Genomic DNA, 15,828 nt, shown 5'->3' with positions numbered 1-15,828 from the left:
ACAAATTCAATAGAAAATCAAAGCCAAAATCTAGAAAATCCAAACCCACCCAATGGAAAAGCCAAAATCAACAAAAATCAATAGAAATCAAACTGAAATCAACCCCAACATATTAAATGAAAAACCCAAACCCACCCGAAGCCCTCTCCGATCTCACCCTCACCAAAGCACTCGTCGCTTGCCACTACCACCTCTGTGGTGGCTTCACTTCTTCTATTTTTTCTTTGTTTGATCAATGGGTTTAGGGATTTTGATTTGGCTTGCCTGTTAAGATATGATGTTGCTTGCATATTGTAGACACTCAATTTTGCACCCATAATTTAATCAAGGAAGATGACTAGAGTGACCGTTCATATACCCAAAATTTAGAGTTGCATTACATGCATTAATTCATTCATTACATATCATAAAAAATGATCTTGAGGTTTTAACGGTCGCAACGGTGTGTTCGATTTCCAAATCGGGTTGTCGGATTGAAAGATATCACATGATCAAGTTTGCACAGTTTGCATGCATTTTGTTTGAATGGAACCAACCACGCATGATTAATTTAAATTAATTATGATTGGCTAAACAATTAAAATTAATTAAATAATTTTGTGATTGGTTGTTGGTCAGTGTCAAAAATAGACTTGCTTGCATGGGAATAAAGTGGATAATCAGATAACGGTGTGTTCGATTTCCAAATCAGGCCGTCGGATTGAAAGATATCACATGATCAAGTTTGCACGGTCTGCATGCATTTTGTTTGGGTGGAACCAACCACACATGATTAATTTAAATTAATTATGATTGGCTAAACAATTAAAATTAATTAAATAATTTTGTGATTGGCTTTTGGTCAGTGTTAAAAATAGACTTGCTTGCATGGAAATAAAGTGGATAATCAGATAACAACGAAAGTGTGGATAATCAAGACTTTTTTTGGAATATTTATCTACAAGATAATTATCACTTTAAAAACCTAAATATCTAGAAAAAGTGATTAATTTTTAGAATATGGATTAAAAATGCGTCTAAATACAATTACCGGCTTAAAAAACCACAAAAAATGAGTCCAAATTGGACCAAAATTCAAACGCGAGCTCGGTACCCAAGAGAGCCATTTGGCACTCTTGGAGTGCCAATTGGCACAAATGCGTGGCTCAGCCCAGCAGCTCCTTGATTGAGATAAGACCTATCTTTTACAATTTTTTAGAGATAAGGACGCGTTCCAATTCATATCTAATCATTCAACTAATTTTTTGAAGCATTCCAACCTCTAAAAATAGGGGATGCCTCTCAAAATTCAGCACACTTTCTGACCCCCCCCCTCCCCCTCTTTCTGGCTCTTCTTTTCTGATTTTTCAATTCCCTTTACGTTAAAGACGTTCTGGAGGTTTTTGCTTTAGGAACTTCTTTTTTGTAAGTAAAGTATTTTAGGCTTCAAAGAATTGAACAAATTTCTTTGAATCCTCAAATATTCTTTCATTAAAAGAGCAAGCTCATGCAAGAGGTATCTCGTTTTTTCTTCTTTCTTTTCTTCTTTAATTGATTTTTGTTATTGTTGTCGCATGAGTATGTTAGCACGTTTTTATTATGTTCTGTTCTTGATATATAATTGCCATGCTTGAATACATTGCTAGAATTTTCTTTAAAATGTGCTTAGGTAATTGGGTATTATAATTCTTTTTCTTAAGTTTCAAAATTTGCAATGGCTAACAAAATTCTTTTTTCTAAACACAAAAACTTATCTGTATTTTTCAGATCTGATTTTCTCTAAACACAAAAACTGATCTGTATTTTTTAGATTTGGTTTTCTCTAAACAAAAAAAATTATCTGTATTTTCAAATCTAATTTTCTCTAAACTAAAAAAGTGATTTGTATTTTCAAATCTAATTTTCTCTAAACACAAAAATTGATATGTATATTTCAAATCTAATTTTCTCTAAACACAAAAAACTTATTTGTATTTTTCAAATCTGATTTTTTCTAAACACAAAAACTGATCTGTATTTTTCAGATCTAATTTTTTCTAAACACAAAAATTGATCTGTATTTTCATTAAATACAGATCTGATTTTTTTAAAACAAAAAATTGATCTGTATTTTTATTAAATACAGATCTAATTTTTTCCATAAATAGTTTTATTTGATACAAAATTGCAGATTTTGAAATTTAAAAGAAGGGAATGAAAGTTAGGTTGAAGTTTTTTTATATGTGATGCATGCATAATAAATTTATCGCATGAGTGTGGATCCTCTTTCAAAAAGTCTTTTCTTTTAATTTTTGTTTGTTTCTAAAAATAGATCTGATTTTTCTTTTACAAACCTAAATTTTTTTTTTTTTTTACTTTTCAAAACAGATCTGATTCTTTTTAACAAAATCTTATTATTTCTTTTACATAAAAACAGATTTGATTTTTCTTGATAAAATCATTTTTTTAAACTTTACACAAAAATAGATCTGATTCTCTTTAGCAAAATCTTATTCTTTCCTTTACATCAAAACATATCTGATTTTTCTTGATAAAATCATTTTTTTAAACTTTACACAAAAATAGATCTGATTCTCTTTAGCAAAATCTTATTCTTTCCTTTACATCAAAACATATCTGATTTTTTTTACAAATCCAATTTTTTTATTCACAAAACATATTTGAATTTTCTTTAAAAAGAGGACATCATTCATAAGGCAAATTTATTTAAATTAATTTTTGTCAAGTGTGTGTCATGTGTGTTCAACATATCATTAAACATCATGCAAAAAGGGTATATTGGTCAATAGATTCTAGAAGACTAGACTCTGTCTAGGTGGAACGGGTGCCTAACACCTTCCCATTCCGAAACCTAGCCCCCGAGCTTAAGATTTTTAAATAGGTAGATTAGTGTTTTGTCTTTTAATTTTGGTAGATTGTAACTAGGACCAAAGTTTTGTATTCTTTTGCATAGATTGTAATTAGGATCCAAAGCCTTGTAAGGTTAATTTACCAAAGTTGTACTTTTCTTTATTCAATCAATGACAAATTGACAATGAAGTATTTTGATCATGTAATTTGTATTTATTTTTTCTTTTATTTTTTTCTATAAAAAAATAACTGGCAACTCTACACCACTTACTCAAAAAGAGAGGTGTCCTTAAAAGCACCAAAATCTCTCTTTTGAGAGCACCGAGTTTCCCAGTCTCTCACACATATGCTTCGGATTTTGCTTGATTTCATATGTAGCGTTTTGGGATTTTGCTTCTAATGTTAAGGTCAATGGGTTTTGGGTAGCGGTAGGTCTGTGAAAGAGAGAGGGGTAGTGAGTGAGGAAATAATAAAAAATGTAAAAGAATGAATATTTTATTGAATAAATGTATAGAATAGATAAACTGATGTAGGTGTTTTGTAAAAATGGATGTATAAAATAGAAAAAGTAGATTTTTTTTTTTCAAATAGACAGAAATTTTGCATTGACTGATACGATTGCTCTAACATCCCAAACTCTACTCTTTGCCAATTCATTTAAATATTATTATTTTATTCTTTATTTCCTCTTTCTTTAGTTTTTATTTACTCTCTCTCTCTCTCTCTCTTCCTCTTACAAGCAACCACCACCCCTTACAACCCCACCACTATTGCAGCACACACACCACCCAAACCAAACCAACACCACCAATTCAAATGCAAGCCACAACCACCAATACTAAAAGCAACCACCAAATCCCCAAACCAAGCCAACACCACCGAATCCCTAAAGCCATAGCCACCAAAACTAAAAGCAACCACTGAATCCCCAAACCAAGCCAACACCACCAAATCCCCAAAGCCAAAGCCACTAAAATTGAAAGCAACAAAAGCCTCCAAATTTCCACAACCCAAAACCCTTAGACCCTTTTTCAAAGAAACCCCAATCCTTAAACCTACGTAGGATCCAAAATAAAACAAATAAAAAAAGGGAATTAGAGATAGAGAGGGATAGGGGGGTGGCCACCAATGGTGGCTTCACCGTCGTGCATCACTTCCGATATCGGTGATCATGGGTTCGGCCCCCATGGGTTGCGCTTTAGAAAGAGATGGTGAGATAAAAAGATAGAGAAGAGTCATGAGGTGGTGGCTCGTGGTGGCATGTCATGGTAGTGGCTCATGATGGCTCATGGTGGCTGAGCCTTGGATGTCTCAAACATGGAGGATCTTGGCTAGGTTGGTTTAAGAGAAGAAAAGAGAAAGTGAGAAGATACAGAAGACAGGAGATAGAGAGGAGAGAGAGAGTGTGAAAGTTTAATAAGATATAAGTTTTTAAGTTTAGCATCAATCAACAATAGTTTTTATATATAAGACATTATTGTAGCTAGATTGCATTTTTTTTTTTAAACTAGCCTTCCGAATAGTGCCCACTTTTTATGGTTTGATGCTATAAATAGCAATTTGAGGGATTCTACTTCTACAACCCCTAATGCTAATGCTCTGAGAGAATTGTTGGTTTTTTTTAGTTGTTTTCATTCAAATCTTATAGAAAATATCTTTAAAAATATCCTTATAATCACATTTAAAATAAGAGTTCAACAATTGAAAAAAAAAAAAATAGTATTGATTAAACTTACCCAAAATATTAATTATCAACTAAACAATAATACCCACATTAGTGGTGTTTGGTGTCCACATGTCAGGTTTTGTCGAATTGATCACCAACCCATACTCGACCTAATTCTATAGGGTCTTAAAATCTAAGACCCACTGCCAATTGTTATGAACGTGAGTTGTCGATTGGAAAAGTCTTTCGATTTTTGACAATCATATTAATCAAAGTCATTGTCCTCCTAGACCATGGTGGCTCTTGGCAAAGATATTGGGATCTTCATTGGACTTAGTGGGATCTTATCAAATCGATGAAGATCTCACCAAATCTGGTAAGGTCTTCATCGAATTCAATACCTTCATCACAATGGTGAGTAGTGGTATGCTGGAGAAGAATGAACAAAGGCAATATACGTTGGGTTGATCAAAGATTTGGGAGGAGAGAATAGTCGTTTGAACCAATATTGATTGGTTGGAATGATATTCACCTGTTGTTATTCGTTGCACCATTTAGATCAAGCAAATCTCAATTCATATGGCTTCAAATTGGGCAGTTTTGTTGGGTCAAGGTTAGACCTGGACAACCCTAATCCACGTAATCCATTAATTTAGAGCAAGAGTCAACCCGCCCAATCACCTAATTTCACATTCACATTCATAATTATAAATTCTCAAAACCTTTAAACTGATACTTGAACATTATTTTTTTGCAATTTTTAAAAAGTTTGGGGATGATTCCCAAAATTTTCAGGTAAATTTTGGAGATTTCATGAGGTATTTTCTTCATTTTAATCGCCTTAGGATGTATTTTTGTCACTTTTGTGGATTTAAAAGTTTTTCAATCATATTGGAGGTAAAGGTATGTTTATTTTGAGGTTTCAAAGTTATTTTGTTGATTTAGGGGTGTTTAAGTTATTTTGAAGGATTTTTTGAGATTTTAGGGGGGGGGGGGGGCATTTATATCATTTTAGAGGTTTTATTTTTTATTTTTATTTTTTTTAGGGGTTTTTAGGCCATTTTGATATATATATATATATATATATTTTTTTTTTGAATATTTTAGGGGAATGGGAAAGTTTTAAGGATATTTTGGTTTTTTTGGATTAGGAATATTTTTGTTATTTTAGAGGTTTAAGAGGTATTTTGATCATTTTGGATATTTGGCTATTATTTATATTTTTGCGAAAATACTGTTTTAGTCCCTACATTTTGGGGTCACAGTTAATTTAGTCCTTACATTTTGGAAGCAGTCAATTTGGTCCCTATTATTTTCAACTTATAATCAATTTGGTCCATACCATTAACTCACTAATGGAACATGTCTACATGACAAACGGTGTGTTCTGTTGGCACAATTAAAACTTATGTGGCAACTAAATTAATTAAAAAAAAAGAATTATTGACATTAAAAAATGCCACATCAACAACTAAATAATTAAAAAAATTAATTAAAAAAATATTACAAAAGAACTCAAAAGAAAAAGAAATTATAATGATAATCTGAGTTATTTAGAATATGTCAAGAAACTGAGAAAGTTAAAATTCAAACCAAAAAATATAGAGAAAAAAAGAAAAAGAAAGAGATGAAGAACAACGTCGTTGCTGAGAAAATGGTGCTACAAAAAAACAATGTCCCACCAAATGGTTTTTACAAAAAGACCATTATCATTGATCACCAAACTCATCTCATTCAAACCAAGAGGAACTTATTTCAAGAGAAAAAGGGTAGATTTAAAACTTCCCTAAACTTGAAACTCTCTATTTCTCTAGCTTGTTCTTTCTTCTCTCAATGATTTCTATCTCTTAACATTAGCAGCCTAGCCACTCGCCGACCCAAAAACCACCACCACAGCACCAAGGGTTGTTCTCACACTCTCTTCCCTCAATTTCTCTATGAGTTCTCTAAGTTGGTTTAGTCAAGTTGACCTAGACCCACACCCTCACAATCTCTCTCCTTCGTCAAAATGGGTGCTTAGAGATGGAAACAAATATGTTGTGTTTGCGATTTTAGATCTAGCTTTTGTCTCTTGAAAATGAAATGAAATGTGAGATTGCGATTTGAGTTTGTTTAGATTGTGTCAAAATTTATGTTTGAATTTTTTAATTTGATTTGTGCTTTTGTTTTTGGTTGCTAGAAGAAAATGGAAGAAAATATAAGAATGTAATTGGTATTTTTTTTTTTTTTTTAAAGTAATTGGTAAATTTGATTTTTGTGTTTGGTTACCAAGAAAATCTAGGAATGTAAAACTAAAAAATTAACTTTTTTTTTTTTTGCTTTTTTAATTTAAATGCTGACGTGGTATTTTTAAATATTTATTAAAAAAATTTATTTTTATAATAGTTGCCATCTAAGCCTTAAGTGTGCCAACAATGCACACCATTTTCCATGTAGGAGTATTACATTAGTGAGTTAACAGTAGGAACCAAATTGATTGTAAGCTGAAAATAACAGGGACCAAATTGGCAGTTCCCAAAATGTAAGAACCAAATTGACTATGATCCCAAAATATAGGGACCAAAATAGTGTTTTCGCAGGAGGGAGGGGGGATTCCGGATTTTTTCTTGGGAGGTTTATAATTTCAACCTCAAAGAGGTTGTTTTTCCTTAATTAAAGAAAATGATTTTGGTTTGACCAAGTTTTTTAGCTACCACAGACATATGAAAAATTAGAAAAATAATTTTAGATCACACCATATTAAACATCTTTAATCCCTCCCATAGATGAGATATCCTAAATGATGTACTATAATAATTACATGGTGACTTTAAATAGTGTTCCTACCCATGGTTTTAAAAACCGAATCGAAAACAGGTCGGCTCAACTAAAAACCGGGCACTAATCAGTCTGGTTCTTATCAAAAACCAAAAATTAGAGAAAAAGCAAGTTTAACCAAAAACCGCTGATCAAACCGTGAAAACCAAGACAGTTAAACCAGTTTCAACCATTTCAATAAATTGACCAAAATAAACAACTATCTTCCTTATTTTGACCGCAAAGTTGGTACTTGTCCCTCATTGAAGGCAACACGGCTGCTTGTGAGTAAGATCTAAGATGAGATTTTAGGAAATCTGAAATTAGTGGGTAAAATAAGATTTAAAAAAGTGGGAGAAGCAATGTGAGAAATGTGGTGCTTAAAAGAGTTAAAAGGAAGAATTTTTGGTTTTAGCCTTTTAGGTGATGAATTGGTCCAGTGAAGAGAGAGAGGTTCGGCGAAGAGAGAGAAAGAGAGACACCAAATGAGAATCGAGAAATTTTTTTGAAATTGTGTAACTGAGGAGATGAGAACTTACACTACGTTTGGAAACAGAGGATGAGAAGAGAAAAGAAAGAAAATTGTGCTGACATGACACTTTCCCTTGTTTGGTTGGCATTATAGGAAAGAAAATAAGAGAAAAGGGAAGGAGAGAGCATCTATGGGGCCCACTTTTTATCATCCACCCAAATTGGGCAGAAATGAGAAGAAAGACAAGTAACATAGCCTATAATTTTGGAGGGTCCACTTCTAATGGCTTCAAAAATTTCAATTTTGTTCCTCACCAAAACAAACACTTTATTTTTAATTTTGGGTATTTAGGTAAAAACACAGGTCTAAATTAAATATATTATTTTCTTTTTTTTTTCTCTTCCCACACTTTTTCCAAACATTTAAAAAGGAAGCATATTATTTTTCCTATCTTTTCCTATCTTTTCCCTCTCTCCCTTCTCTTATTTTCACTTCCCTCATTTACAACCAAACACACTGTTAGTTAGGACACGTTTGGTAGACTGTAACGAAAATTACATAGAAAAATGAATAGATATTACAAGGAATACAAGATGTTTTAATGTAATATTTATTACTATTCATTTGTTTGGTGCCAACACAAAAATAGATCCTTGAAGACAATGGAATGGAAATATTTTAAATCAAACTTAAGATATATTTTAGGAAATATCTTACTCATATAATTATATATCCTAAAATATAATATTTTTTAAATTTGAAAGAGAGATTAATTATTTTTTTATGATTTTTTATTTTCATAATTGTTATGTGAATATGGAAAGTTTGTCTATTTTGAAATATATTAATTTTAGAAATTAATACACCTACTAAGGAATAGTTATTTCAATCATTTTAGAGATGAATAGCTATTCCTCAATTTAAAGAATAGCTATTCATAAGGAATGACTATTCCTTTTTATAAAAACATAATCAAACTACTGAATAGGTAAACTATAAGAATAACGATTACATTACAGTGCCTATTATAGTCTATCAAATGTACCCTTAATCTAATAAGTGAGGGAAAGCGAGTGGGTGGGTAGGTTGGTAGGAACAGGATAAAAGCAAAATTAATGACACAAAAGACAAAACATTAACAATGGGTGGGTTTCAGAAAATTAAAAAAACAAAAATACTACAATGTGGCTTACGTTTTAAAGCCAACAAAAGTAAAAATCAAAAATAAAAAAACAAATAAAATAATACTTGTGGGGATATTGGGCCCATGAGCTCATAATCTATGTACACATTGAGCCCGGGAGCTCATTATCTATGTATACATTGGGCCTAAGGCCAAATTCGAGGACATAAGGTTGTCCGAGGAGGAGTAAACGTTGTCAGGGGAGTCCGTGTTAGCAATTGGGGAAGTCAGTTTTGGTCATTGGGGCCTGGGAGGGTAGGCCGAGGTTGAATACCTCTTCGGCTAATCAAACCCGAAGTCAAAAGAGTCAGTTTGCTGTCTAGGGGAGCACTCCAGAAATGTTCTGTTGATATGGATATGCATTACAAGAACGCAGCATAGGGAGGAATTCTAAAATATCTAAGGAGAAAGCTGTTATTACCACATTGAATGCTCTGCAGCTAACTTTCTGGCTGCATTAATGTGGAGAAAACCCCTGAACAGTACTGCATTGGCTACCCCAACGCAAAGAGGGCCTCAGAGGGTGTCAAATGAGACAAGCACTTAAGTAGAAGTTTGGATGGTCTACAAGTGGAGGGCTAAGATCATCTAAAAAGAACTGTATAATGGAAGAGACCCTTCATGAAGAAGGGATCGAGAAATTGAGAGAGACATACTATATCCATCAGGAAAAAAACTTGTAACCAAACTTAAGAGAAATATACAAGAATTGATCTCCTCCAACCGTGCTGAAGACGATTTTCTTTAGTTAAAATCAATCTATCTTTCTGTTATTGTCATTTGAATTCACTTTATTTGTCTTTCAACTCATTTTAGCCAAGTTTTCCAACCCACTCTCTATAAATTTATTGTTTTGCGCTTTTTGAGCCTGAGTCCATCCATCTTTTAGGCCGAGAACTCAAATATGGTCCCTACAATACTAATTGTAGTTACATGGGAATTGGGAACCTTAGGTGATGCACCTAAACGCATGGCAGCCTTGTGTACTTACATGTTTTTTTTTTTTTTTTTTGGTTAATATTGATAGGTAATGATATAGAACTTATTTATTAAATATAAAATAAGAGTTTGTATTGTAAGTCATTAACATCTAATTTAACACACTTTTATTTTAGAATAGATATCTTCAAGGAAAATATATAAAGAAAGTAAATTTAATAAGGACGCTATGCAAAAGCATATGTTTACGCCATCCAATAATATTCTGCCACGTCAGAAATTTTAAAATAATTGCACATAAAATATTAAACCATAATACACACAATTACTACCTATTTCAGTAGACTAAAACCCTAAATTAAACTTCCTTCAGAACCAACACACCAAGGGAAGTTGCCGGGAACAAATCATTCTCAACCAAGCATCAAGGTCGTCGTGCAAGCCAATATTGATCAAGTGATTCCATTAGCGCAAGTGACAAAGCAATCATGATTTTCACCTAAAGGTGCATCAGTTGTCTCTATTGAAACAGGACTCCAAACACATCAAGTTTAACAAATGCTCATTGCCCAAGCCACCACAATCTGCACTTCAATTGAACCTTTGAGGATTTTTTATTCCTTTTAATAAAAAGATAACCAAACTACTAAATAGCTAAACCATAAGAATAACTATTACATTATAACGCCTATTACAGTCTACCAAACGTACCCTCATTCTAATGAGTGAAGGAAAACGGGTGGGTGGGTAGGTAGGAATGGGATAAAAGCAAAATAAATGACACAAAAGACAAAACATTAACAATGGATGGGTTTAAGGAAAAAAAAAAAAAAAAAACAAAAATACTACGATGTGGCTTACGTTCTAAACCTAACAGAAGTAAAAATAAAAAATAAAAATAAAAAAATACTAATTGCAGTTACATGGGAATTAAGAACTTGGTGTAATACACCTAAACGCATGGCGGCCATGTGTCCTTGTATGTTTTTTTTTTTTTTTTGTGTGTTAATATTGATTGGTAATGACATATAACTTTTTTTTTTTTTGGACGAACTGACATATAACTTATTTATTAAATATTAAAGAATAGTTTGTATTTTAAGTCATTAGCATCTAATTTGACACTCCTTTATTTTAGAATAGATCTCTTCAAGGAAAATATATAAAGAAATTAAATTCAATAAGGACGCGGTGTAAAAGCCTATGTTAATGCCATCTAATAATATTTTGACACGTTATAAATTTTAAAATAATTGCACATAAAATATTAAACCGTAATACACATAATCACTATCTATTTTAGTAGATTAAAACCCTAAACTAAACTTCCTCTAGAACCAATACACCAAGGGAAGCTGTCGGGAACCAATCATTCTCAACCAAGTTTCAAGGTCCACATGTAAGCCAATCTTGATCAAGTGATTCCATTAGCGCAAGTGGCAAAGCAATCATAATTTTCGCTCAAGGGTGCATCCATTGTCTCTATTGAAACAGGACTTCAAACACATCAAGTTTAACAAATGCTCATTTGCACATTTGCCCAAGCCACCACAATCTGCAGTTCAATTGAACCATTGAGGATTTTTTATTCACTTTAATAAAAAGATAACCAAACTACTGAATAACTAAATTATAGGAATAACTATTACAATACAATGCCTATTATAGTCTACTGAACGTACCCTCAATTAGGAATGGCAACGGGTCGGGTTCTGGCTGGGTTTTTTCATATCCAGACCCGACCCATGGGTCTGTCCCAAAAACTCGGACCCGGCCCGTTTATTAAACGGATTTTTTTTCTTAACCCCAAACCCGGCCCGTCGAATACCCACGGGCCCCGCGGGCCCCGTAGCCATGCCACGATTTGGGCCCAAACCGTGGCCCAATCCCAAAAAAAAAAAATTCTGCCTAAAGCCCATACCGTGGCCCAAAAATTAAATAAAAAATGTTTGCCCAGATTTTTTGAGAATGTGTTTGCCCAGATTCAAGCCTTGATTTTGGGCAAACATAATTTTTTTTTTTTTTATACTAGCAGGAGTATACTTAGGTAGAGAAAATCAAAGAAATCAAAGGATGAAAATTGAAAAATTGAAAAATAAAAAGAACCACCAGGAAATCATGGATGAACAATGACCAAAGATTTATGATTTTCCCTTTCAAAATCACAAAAACAAACACAAATCCTGACACAAACACAAACCCAAAAATTTCAAATTTATAATTTTCCCATTCAAAATCACAAACACAAACACAAATTCAGATTTATGATTTTTCCCATTTAAAATCACAAACACAAACACAAAAATTTCAGATTTATGTTTTCCCTTTCAAAATCACAAACACAAATCCTAACACAATCACAAACAACTCACATGATTGAGACGAAATGAATCCAGAAAAAAAAAAGAAAAAAAGGAAAAAAAAAGGACAGAGAATGAGGTGGTCCGGTGGAGACAAATGGAGGAAGCGAGGCGGCTGGAGGTGCAAGTGAAGGCCGACGGTGAAGGGCTTCAGGCTAATCAGGCCGGCGGTGAAGGGCTTCAGGCTAATCAGGCTGGCGGTGACAGATGTTCAGGCTGACAGTGACAGATCGGAGGTTGGGTGTGATGAAGAGGGACTGACCAAGTGAGAGTGGGAGAGGAGAAAAGGAGTAGGCAGGCGGCTGATTGTGTGAAATGGGAATATGGGGTTAGGGTTTTTTTTTTTATAACTTATATATATATATATATAGGGGGTATTTTAGTATTTTTAACTTATACATAAACGGGTCGGGTCCGGGTCCGGGTTCGGGCCGGATTTTTTCCAAAACCCGGACCCGACCCGGACCCATTTCGGGTTTTTTTTTTTAAAAACCCATACCCAACCCTATAATTTATCGGACCGGGTAAAATCCTGCCCATTAGGGTCGGGCCGGACCGGATATCCACGGGTCGGATATAAATTGCCATCCCTACCCTCAATCTAATGGGTGAGGGAAAGCGGGTGGGTGGGTAGGTAGGAATGAAATAAAAGCAAAATTAATGACACAAAAGACAAAACATTAACAATGGGTGGGTTTTAGAAAAAAATACACCACCATGCACCATTGGTGCGGTGGTCAGTTCACAACTATAAATGCTAAAATGCATGTGGGGTGTTCGGGGTAAGGGCCGGGGTTCAAGTTTCCAGGAGAGAGTTTCACATACATATACACTTAAATTATGCTAGAGTAGAAATTCTATATTGTATAAAAAAAAGAAAAGTAAAATAAAATACAGAAATACTACGATGTGGCTTACGTTTTAAAGCCAACAAAAGTAAAAATAAAAAACAAATAAAATAATACTAATTGCAGTTACATGAGAATTGAGAACTTTGGGTGATGCACCTAAACGCATGACAGCCATATGTCCTTGTATGTTTTTTTTTTTTTTGTCTGTTAATATTGATTGGTAATGACATATAACTTTTTTGTTTTTTGTTTTTTTTTAGTGAATTGACATATAACTTATTTATTAAATATTAAAGAATAGTTTGTATTTTAAGCCTTTAACATCTAGTTTAACACTCTTTTATTTTAGAATAGATCTCTCAAGGAAAATATATAAAGAAATTAAATTCAATAAAGACGCAGTGTAAAAGCCTCTTTTTACGCCATCTAATAATATTCTGCCACGTTATAAATTTTAAAATAATTGCACATGAAATATTAAACCGTAATACACACAATTACTATCTATTTCAATAGATTAAAACCCTAAACTAAACTTTCTCTAAAACCAATACACCTAGGGAAGTTGTCGAAAACCAATCATTCTCAGCCAAGCTTCAAGGTCTTCGTGCAAGCCAATCTTGATCATGTGATTCCATTAGCATAAGTGGCAAAGCAATCATGATTTTTGCTCAAAGGTGCATCAGCTGTCTCTATTGAAACAGGACTTCAAACACATCAAGTTTGACAAATGCTCATTTGCTCATTTGCCCAAGCCACCACAATTTGCAGTTCAATTGAACCATTGAGGATTTTTTATTCACTTTAATAAAAAGATAACCAAACTACTGAATAATTAAATTATAGGAATAACTATTACAATACAATGCCTATTATAGTCTACTGAACGTACCCTCAATCTAATGGGTGAGGGAAAGCGGGTGGGTGGGTAGGTAGGAATGAAATAAAAGCAAAATTAATGACACAAAAGACAAAACATTAACAATGGGTGGGTTTTAGAAAAAAATACACCACCATGCACCATTGGTGCGGTGGTCAGTTCACAACTATAAATGCTAAAATGCATGTGGGGTGTTCGGGGTAAGGGCCGGGGTTCAAGTTTCCAGGAGAGAGTTTCACATACATATACACTTAAATTATGCTAGAGTAGAAATTCTATATTGTATAAAAAAAAGAAAAGTAAAATAAAATACAGAAATACTACGATGTGGCTTACGTTTTAAAGCCAACAAAAGTAAAAATAAAAAACAAATAAAATAATACTAATTGCAGTTACATGAGAATTGAGAACTTTGGGTGATGCACCTAAACGCATGACAGCCATATGTCCTTGTATGTTTTTTTTTTTTTTGTCTGTTAATATTGATTGGTAATGACATATAACTTTTTTGTTTTTTGTTTTTTTTTAGTGAATTGACATATAACTTATTTATTAAATATTAAAGAATAGTTTGTATTTTAAGCCTTTAACATCTAGTTTAACACTCTTTTATTTTAGAATAGATCTCTCAAGGAAAATATATAAAGAAATTAAATTCAATAAAGACGCAGTGTAAAAGCCTCTTTTTACGCCATCTAATAATATTCTGCCACGTTATAAATTTTAAAATAATTGCACATGAAATATTAAACCGTAATACACACAATTACTATCTATTTCAATAGATTAAAACCCTAAACTAAACTTTCTCTAAAACCAATACACCTAGGGAAGTTGTCGAAAACCAATCATTCTCAGCCAAGCTTCAAGGTCTTCGTGCAAGCCAATCTTGATCATGTGATTCCATTAGCATAAGTGGCAAAGCAATCATGATTTTTGCTCAAAGGTACATCAGCTGTCTCTATTGAAACAGGACTTCAAACACATCAAGTTTAACAAATGCTCATTTGCTTATTTGCAAAAACAACCACAATCTGCACTTCAATTGAACCATTGAGGATTTTTTATTCCCTTTAATAAAAAGATAACCAAACTACTGAATAACTAAACCATAGGAATAACTATTACATTACAGTGTCTATCACAATCTACCAAATGTACCATTAATCTAATGGATGAGGGAAAGCGGTTGGATGGGTAGGTAGGAATTGGATAAAAACAAAATTAATGATACAAAAGACAAAACATTAACAATTGGTGGGTAAAGGAAAAAAAATACAAAAAAATACTACATTGTGGCTTACGTTTTAAAGCCCACAAAAGTAATAACAGAAAACAAATAAAATAATACTAATTGCAGTTACATGGGAATTAAGAACTTTGGGTGATGAACCTAAACGCATGGCAACCATGTGTCCTTGTATGTTTTTTTTTTTTTTGGTGTTAATATTGATTGGTAATGATATCTAACTTATTTATTAAATATTAAAGAATAGTGTGTATTTTAAGTCATTAACTTCTAATTTAACACTCCCCTCAAAAAAAAAAAAAAAACTTCTAATTTAACACTCTTTTATTATAGAATAGATCTCTTCAAGGAAAATATAAAAAGAAATTAAATTCAATAAGGACGTGGTGTAAAAGCTTATGTTTGCACCATCAAATAATATTTTGCCACGCCATAAATTTTAAAATAATTGAACATAAAACATTAAACCGTAATACACACAATTACTATCTATCTCAGTAGATTAAAACCTAAACTAAACTTCCACTAGAACTAATACACTTAGGGAAGCTGTCAAGAATCAATTATTCTCAACCAAGCTTCAAGGTCCTCGTGCAAGCCAAT

This window comes from Quercus lobata, chromosome 12, assembly GCF_001633185.2.
Source record: "Quercus lobata isolate SW786 chromosome 12, ValleyOak3.0 Primary Assembly, whole genome shotgun sequence".
NCBI classification, from domain to species: Eukaryota; Viridiplantae; Streptophyta; class Magnoliopsida; order Fagales; family Fagaceae; genus Quercus; species Quercus lobata.
This window is presented reverse-complemented; position numbering follows the sequence as displayed.